Below are 8425 nucleotides of genomic sequence, written 5' to 3' on the forward strand. Positions count from 1 at the left end.
AGTGTGTGCATGTGTGCACGATATCAAGTGGCCCCAAAAGAATGTCATCTTAAGGCTGTGAAAAGGATAGTGAGATACTTAATACACACACCAAATTTTGGCATTTGGTATCCTAAGAGGTCTTCTTTCGATCTTGTTGGTTACTCCGATTCGGACTATGCCGGAGAAAAGGTTGATAGAAAGTCCACTTCGGGTACTTGTCAATTTCATGGTAGATCTCTTGTGTCTTGGTCCTCCAAGAAACAAAACTCGGTATCCTTATCCACCGCCGAAGCGGAATACATTGCAGCTGGTTCATGTTGTGCTCAATTACTTTGGATGACCCAAACTCTTAAAGATTATGGGATATATGTGAAACATGTTCCATTGCTTTGTGACAATGGAAGTGCTATCAAGATTGCTCACAATCCCGTGCAACATTCTCGAACTAAACATATTGAAGTTCGTCATCATTTCATTCAAGATCACGTTGCCAAAGGGGACATTGATCTTAAGCATGTTCGCACCGATAAGCAATTGGCGGATATATTCACCAAATCGCTTGATGAGAAAGTTTTTGCCGTTTGAGAGGTGAATTGAACATCATTGATGCTTCAAACTTGGAGTAGGAACTCCATTTGGATACATGCAAGGTGTTGGGGATATAATTATTAGTATGACCAGCCAAGGAGGGGACGGGTTATACTCATGACGACTCATGAAGCCCAAGACAGCTCCTGGAGATGGCGGGTTAGTTAAGGGCCCAAGGCCCAAAGGGTGACTTAAGGCTCGTAGAGATAAACGGCCATATATATGTAAACTTGTACTATAAGGCAGGAATAGAGAGAAACCGAGCCGGACACTGTTTATGAGCCGGCCGGGACACTATGAGCTGCTGGGCGTCGACCTCTGTGTATAAAGGGACAACCCGGCGGCGGTTCAGGGCAAGTAACATCAGATCGAGAGCTAGGTCAAGCGGATTCGCTCCGTGGTTATCGAGAGATAAGCAATCCCACTCAAAACTGGATCGTAGGCTTTTACCTTCACGGTAAGGGGCCGAACCAGTATAAACCTCGTGTCCTTTGTCCCGATTAACCCCTTCTTGCTTCCTAGTTGCGATGGCTCCACGACTAAGTCCTTTCGCTAGGACATCTGTCGTGACAATTCCATGACAGTTGGCGCCCACCATGGGGCCAGCGCACGGTGGATTTGAGTTCTTGAAGGGCAGCTTCGAAGGGCTCAAGGGATACGCTGTGGGCCGGATGACCAAGAGTCGTCGCGGCAAGCTCTACATCGACGACGCAGGCTGGGGCCCCGACGCCGGCTCAATTAAGTACGGGTACCGGGTCCCCTTCGGCGGAATTCACGTCTTCATCGGCCGGATCGGTGAGCCGAGTCCTGAGCCGGACATCTGCACCGACATCATCGAGACGGCTCAGCGTGCAAGACCCGCCCAGGCTCTGCCTGCCATGAAGCGTGCCTTCGTGGGATGCATCCATGGAGGGGAACTTCCTGAAGGATCCATGTCTGGCGGTGAGTCGGCCATCTATTCTGACGGTGAGTCGTCCATGGGTGAGACGGATTCGTTGTATCAACTACAAGACGGCGGGCTTGGGGGCTATTCTGATGGCAGCAGTATTCCGGACCTCTTTGAACCGCCGAGCAGAGTAGGAATCTTCATGGCTGGCACTCAACCCAGTCAAAACTCTACGGCCATGGCAGCAATAACCTCCGGGTCAGCGGCGGTCGGGGGAGGAGACCCTATGCGCCCGCTGGCTCAGGTGCTGATAGATCTCACGGATAGGCTGACAACCCTGTTAACCGCCATGGTTAATCCGGCGGACCAGGCTGAACATGATGCAGAAGTGGCACCGTTACGTCAGGAGATAACACAAGCCAAGGAAAACCTAGCAGCTGAAGACGCCAGATTGGCCACAGAGCAGGTGACTTTGGATGTTCGAGCTCAGCAGCTTCAATCCGAAGCGTTCCAGCTTACAATGAATATGAATGCATCAAACAAGGTCATGAGGAGAAGGCACCAGAAGTATCAATCTCGTCTGCCTCCGATTTACGATCCTCAAAACCTTTTTCATACACCCCGTGCAGGTCCCAGTAACCCGCCGGGGATAGACCGAGTTGTAGCACCCGGGGCTGGGATGCCGGTTCAACCACGGGTGATGGAACCTCCCCGTGTGAATACTGCCCCACCTCATTATGTGCCAACACCTCCGGGTCATTATTCTAATCCTTTGGAGAACATGGTCGCTGCGGCAGCTCGACTGGCGGCTCTCCCAGTGGAGGGCGACTCTCCGACGGCGATCGAAACACGAAGGGTCAGAGAACTTCTTCAGACGGCTCTGGCACAGCAGGAGGCATACTCTTATAGTCGAGACAGGATTCATTCGACCCCTCGCCCAAGCCGGAGCCCGAGTTTAGCAGGCATATGGACTAAGCGGCAGTTTCAAGCAACGCCCGGCGCCGTGACCAACCGTGCGGACGTGACCCGGCGGGTCATGGAGCCCCTAACCTGGTTGATCAGGACAGGATATGCCAAGAAGCTGAGCGGGCGGTTCAGCAGGCGGCTGAGCAGGCGGCTTACCAATCTTTTCCGGTTTATCCGACGACTTCTATTGAGGCAGGTGCAACCACGAGAACCGGAGGTGTCCCTTGCCTAGTACCAGCGCTGCGTAATGAGCGTTTGCCCAAGGATTTTAAGGGGCCTTGAAAGGTGCCTAATTACACGGCCGACTTACAGCCCGGGGCATGGATTGAAAGCTATGAGATGGCCATGGAATTGCTGGAGGTCAGTGACGCAGCAATGGCCAAGTATTTCACTATGATGCTACGGCCCGCACTTGGTTAAAGGGACTGCCCCCTAATTCCATTGGTTCCTGGGCAGAGCTAAAGGCCCGGTTTATCCAGAACTTCAAAGACACATGCAAGCAGCCCATGTCGATTGTGGACTTGACTAATTGCAAGCAAGAGGAAGGTGAGTCCACGACCCATTAGGTGCGCCGGGTGAAGGAGATAATACATTCATCTGATAAGATGGATGCCGGCTCCGCAGTCTTAATGTTGGAGAAAAATTGTCGTTTTGAACCTCTGAAGCAGAAGCTGGGGCGGCTCAAGTGCGATTGTAATGACATGGGCCAGCTGATGGCGGCTCTAGTAAAATACGCCGACTCTGATAGTACCAAGGATCCCGCGTCTGGTGAGGAAAAGACAGGGAAGGGAAAGAAGAACGGCAACACTAAGGGTCTTCAATATAACCTGGTGAATCAAGGAGGTAATAATAAACGTAAGGCTGATGGCATCTTGGAGTTTGTGGCTAATGCGCAGGGCAACAATCAACGACGTAAGGGAAGGCCACCTCCTCGGTCTGGCGAGTCAGGTCCCACCCTTGAGCAGTTGCTGAATGAGCCCTGTCCAAGACACGGCACCCGGGAGAAGCCGGCCACGCACCTGTGGAAAGACTGTACGATCATGAGGGCTTTCAAGAATTCTAACATGTTTGACGGCAGTCATGGACCTAGCGGCGGTTCAGGCGGTGGCGGTTTTCATGGCCCGGGTGGCGGCTCAAATTCCAATTTTCAAGGCCCTCAAGGTAACCAGGGTGGTTACAATCAGCAATCTGGCCAAGGAGGCCAGCAGCAGCAGCAATCCGGGTATCAAAGTAACCCAAAGCAGCTAAATAGTGGGCAGTATCACGTGTTCACCACCAGTTTGTGCAAAAGAGACCAGAAACTTCATAAGAGGGCTGTGAACACGGTTGAGCCGGCAGTTCCTCGTTATCTGAGATGGTCTGAGCAGCCTATTCTATGGAGTAGGGAGGATCACCCTCCACGGGTTGACAATCCGGGTCACTTGGCCTTAGTGGTGGCACCTCAAGTTGGTGGATACAAATTCACAAAAGTGCTCATGGATGGAGGCAGCAACATCAACATCCTCTATTATGAGACCTTTCGTCGCATGGGGTTGACTGATAAAAATCTCAAGACGTCCAACACTATTTTTCATGGAGTGGTGCCTGGTAAATCGTCATATCTAGTGGGTAAGATTGAGTTGGAAGTAGCCTTTGGGGATGAGCCTGATTCCAGGGCTAAGAAATTAACTTTTGAGGTGGTTAAAATCCAGAGCCCCTATCACGCGTTGTTTGGACGGCCGGCTTATGCGAAGTTCATGGCACGGCCGTGTTATGTTTACTTACAGCTCAAGATGCTGGGTCACAAGGGCACCATCACAGTGCATGGAAGTTGGAAGATAGCCTTGGAGTGTGAGGAAGGCGATGCTGCTTATGCTGAATCGGTTTGCGCAATAGAGGAATTGAAGTTCTACAAGGATAATGTTGACCCGGCGGACATGACGTCTTTGAAGAAACCAACCACGGAACACGAGCCGGTGATGAAATTTAAGTCGGCCGATGACACCAAGCTTGTCGATTTTGTTCCACGCGACTCACCTAAGCAGTTCAGTATCAGTGCCAATCTGGATCCTAAATAGGAAAGCGCGCTCATCGAGTTCATCCGTGAGAACCGGGACATCTTTTCATGGAAACCTTCTGACATGCCGGGTGTACCGAGAGAACTCGGTTAGCACACTCTTAATATTGATCCAAAATTGAAGTCGGTTAGACAGTTTCTTCGGCGGTTTAATGAGGAGAGGCGCAAAGCTATTGGTGAGGAGGTGGCCCGGCTCTTGGCGGTCGGGTTTACTGTTGAAGTTTTTCACCCAGAGTGGTTGGCTAACCCGGTGCTTGTGCTAAAAAAGAACGGCACCTGGCATATGTGTGTGGATTACACGGACTTAAACAAGGCTTGTCCGACTGATCCTTTTGCTCTTCCGCGGGATGATCAAATCATTGATGTTGCGGCGGGTTGTGAGCGTTTGAACTTTTTGGATGCTTACTCTGGGTATCATCAGATCAAAATGGCAGTTAAGGACCAGCAGAAGACGGCTTTCATCACTCCGTTTGGAGCCTTCTGTTATGTGTCTATGCCTTTTGGGCTTAAGAGTGCCCAGGCGACTTATCAGTGATGTGTGCAGAACTGTCTCCACAGTCAGATTGGGCGCAATGTTCATGCTTATGTGGACGACATTGTGGTGAAGTCCAGAGAGAAGGAGACCTTGATAGATGATCTGAAGGAAACCTTTGATAATCTCCGAGTCTACAAGATGATGCTTAACCCGGACAAGTGCGTTTTTGGAGTGCCAGCAGGCAAGCTTTTGGGTTTTCTGGTTTCTAATAGAGGCATTGAGGCTAACTCGGAGAACATCAAGGCGATCACCTCTTTGGCTAAGCCGGCGTGTATTAATGACATCCAGCGTCTGGCAGAGGTCGTATTGCTGCCTTAAGCCGATTCATAAGCCGGTTAGGTGAGAAGGCCATACCGCTGTATCAGATGATGAAGAAGACGGACGACTTTATCTAGAGTGATGCTGCTAACGCTGCCTTTGAAGATTTGAAGAGACAGTTATCTGAGCCACCGGTCCTTGCTGCTCCCATTGATAAGGAGCCACTATTGCTATATGTGCCTGCTAACACACGTGCTGTCAGTGTTGCCATTGTGGTCGAGCGCAAGGAGGCTGGCAAGGAGCATCCGGTTCAATGGCCGGTTTACTACATCAGTGAGGTGCTTATTGAGTCCAAGCAGAGATATCCACATTGGCAGAAGCTCGTTTATGGGGTGTTCATGGCAAGCTGGAAGCTTAAGCAATATTTCCTGGGTCATCCCATCACTATGGTCAGTTCTGCTCCTTTGGGAGACATCATTCAAAACAGAGAAGCCACAGGACGAGTCGCCAAGTGGGCCATTGAACTTGGGCCGCACGATTTAAAATATGTGCCACGCACGGCTATCAAGTCTCAGGCATTGGTGGATTTCATCAATGATTGGACAGAGCTGCAGATGCCTGAAGAAAAGCCGGACAACACATATTTGACTATTCACTTTGACGGGTCAAGGCAATTGGAGGGCTCGGGGGCTGGAGTTGTTTTAGCTTCCCCTCGAGGTGACAAATTTTGTTATGTGCTACGGTTGATGTTTCCCTGTACTAACAATGCAGCTGAGTACGAGGCCTTGCTCCATGGTCTTCGGATGGCTAAGGAGATGAGCTTAAGCCGGGTAAGATGCTTTGGCGACTCAGATTTGGTGGCTCAACAAGTATTAGGCAAGTGGGATTCCAAAGATCCTCTCATGGCGGCTTATCGCCATGAAGTTGATGCCATTGCATGACATTTTAAGGGTTACCAAGTGGAGCATATTGACCACAGAAAGAACGAGGCGGCTGATGCCTTAAGCCGTTTGGGCTCTCAGCGTAAGCCGGTGCCGCCAATACTTTCTTGGATATTCTGCATAACCCTTCTGTCAAGTTACCTACAGAGGAAGACTTGGTTGTGCCTGACCCAGAAGCGCAGTTGGTGGCGGCTCTTCACGTCATCCCAGATTGGACAGTGCCATATTTGGCTTACATGACCCGGGGTGAGTTGCCTGAGGACGAAACCTTGGCCAGGCAGATAACCCGGCGGTCTAAGTCAATGACAATTGCCAACGGCGAGTTGCATCATCGCAGTGTCACTGGGGCGTTTCAGCGTTGTGTCTCTCCTGAGGAAGGTCAAGAAATTCTTCGTGAGATTCATGAAGGAGTTTGTGGTCATCATGCCGGCTCAAAATCCCTTGTGGCTAAAGCCTTTCGTCATGGGTTCTATTGGTTGATGGCTCACACTGATGCAGAGGATCTGGTAAGTAAATGTGACGGGTGTCAGAGATTTTCAAGACGAGCTCACGTGTCGGCTCAAGAGTTAAGGATGATTCCAATTACTTGGCCGTTTGCAGTCCGGGGACTTGACATGGTTGGGCCTTTCAAAAGATCCAAAGATAAGAAAACCCACCTCCTGGTGGCAGTTGACAAATTCACAAAATGGGTTGAGGCAGAGCCGGTCAGTAAGTGTGATGCAGCCACGGCGGTTCAATTCATGAAAAAGGTGATATTTCGCTTTGGTTTTCCACATAGCATTATAACTGACAATGGCACTAATCTGTCCAAGGGTGCCATGGACGATTTCTATCAACGTGAGCATATCCGGCTTGATGTTTCATCAGTAGCTCACCCCCAATCCAATGGTCAAGCCGAAAGAGCCAATCAGGAAATCTTGAAAGGCATCAATCCCCGGCTCATGGTCCCTTTGCAACGGACACCAGGTTGTTGGGTAGAGGAGTTACCTTCTGTGATATGGAGCATCAATACTACCCCCAACAGGTCTACGGGTTACACGCCTTTCTTCATGGTTTACGGTGCAGAGGCGGTTCTACCTAGTGACATCCGTCATGATTCGCCACGTGTGGCGGCTTATGTTGAAGCCAATAATGAACAAGCCCGTCAGGACGCGCTTGACCTGTTAGATGAGAAGCGTGACTTAGCAGCAGCCCGTTCGGCGATTTATCAACAGGACCTGCGCCGATATCACAGCCGTCGGGTTAAGTCCAGAACCTTTCAAGAAGGTGACTTGGTGCTCCGGCTCATACAGGATCAGTCTGATGTGCACAAGCTATCCCCACCTTGGGAAGGATCCTTTGTGGTCAGCACGAACTTGAACAACGGGTCATACTACCTTATCGATATTCGAGAGCACAAAGACTCACGTAAGTCGGAGGAGGAGACCCGCCGGCCGTGGAATATTGCTCATCTTCGGCCTTACTACACTTGAGCCACCGGCTCTCATGATGTACATATTTTGACGATGTATATATTATAATAAGTAATAAAGTAGGACATCTGTCCTTTTTTCATCCTCAAAGGTAATATGTCATTGTCATTATCATTATCACTTTAAATAATCACTTGGGGGCTGATCGTATCCGAATCTAGCTTGACCCGATTGATCCGGCTTATGATCGTATTCGAATCTAGCAGTTAAATCTTATGATCATTAGGGGGCTTCCTGTTCAAACATAGGTCGTATTCGAACCAAAGAGAACATGGCTGTCGATACCCTCTTGATCGGCACACTTCCGAGCTCACTAGGGGGCTTCTTGACCGTATTCGAATCATAGCTCAACCCCTTTTGGGAACCGACTTTGATCGTATTCAAATCAGAGTCGTTAAAAAACTCTCAAGGTCATTAGGGGGCTTCCTGTTCAAACATAGGTCGTGTTCGAACCAAAGAGAACATAGCTGTCGGTACCCTCTTGATCGGCGCAACGCCAAAAGCCACTGGGGGCTACATGATCATATTCGAATCCTAGCTCAACCCCTTTGGAACGGTTTACTAATCGTATTCGAAGCAGAAGCCTTGATTATTTCTTCTTATTTAGTTTAAAGTCTTATTTGAAAGCAGCCTTTATTTGACTTGAGACTTTTTTGTTCAAAGATGTAAGCATAAATATGGTTTAAGTTTAAACCCGGCTTGATTTTGGATGATAAATACTTAATATAGGCAAATTACATC

The sequence above is a fragment of the Triticum aestivum genome, chromosome 1D, assembly GCF_018294505.1.
Source record: "Triticum aestivum cultivar Chinese Spring chromosome 1D, IWGSC CS RefSeq v2.1, whole genome shotgun sequence".
Taxonomy (NCBI): Eukaryota; Viridiplantae; Streptophyta; class Magnoliopsida; order Poales; family Poaceae; genus Triticum; species Triticum aestivum.